We start from the raw sequence: 553 nt of genomic DNA, 5'->3' as shown, positions 1-553 counted from the left end.
ACATTGATATCTGGAGGAAAATAAAACATGAACAGTATGATTCCTTGACTAATAATGTAGTTTTTTGCTTGCAATTAGTACTTGATCAAAACCATTTGCGGCCATTTTGACATGGTCTGACAAAATAGAAGACATCCATGTTGACTGCTTGCTTCTTCATTGCCTCCAGCAGATCTTTGATATTGCTTAGTCTGGCCTCTTGCACTTCATTCTTCATGATGTTCCGTTTACGCTTTTATGAGGTGAGTTACCTGGTCACTCTAACATACTGATTCTACGGTCATTTAGAATCATTTGAATTGTCTCTTACTGTTGGCAAGGACGTTATCGCGCAAAAAAATAATCATAATCGTGAATTCCACAAAAATACTGGCAAATGTTCCCTTAATACGTTAATCATTTCCGCTCGCTGTAACATGCTTTAGAAGAAAGCACAGACCTCGCCTGCCTTCATTCCCAAAGAAAGAATCCCAAACCATCACACCGTCCGTATGTTTAACTGTCTTGACTGTCTATTTCGGATCGCAGCGCCACACGAAGTTGGGGCGACGCA

This window comes from Penaeus monodon, chromosome 28 (genome assembly GCF_015228065.2).
Source record: "Penaeus monodon isolate SGIC_2016 chromosome 28, NSTDA_Pmon_1, whole genome shotgun sequence".
Taxonomy (NCBI): domain Eukaryota; kingdom Metazoa; phylum Arthropoda; class Malacostraca; order Decapoda; family Penaeidae; genus Penaeus; species Penaeus monodon.
The sequence above is the reverse complement of the archived record's forward strand: the minus strand, read 5'-3'. Positions refer to the sequence as shown.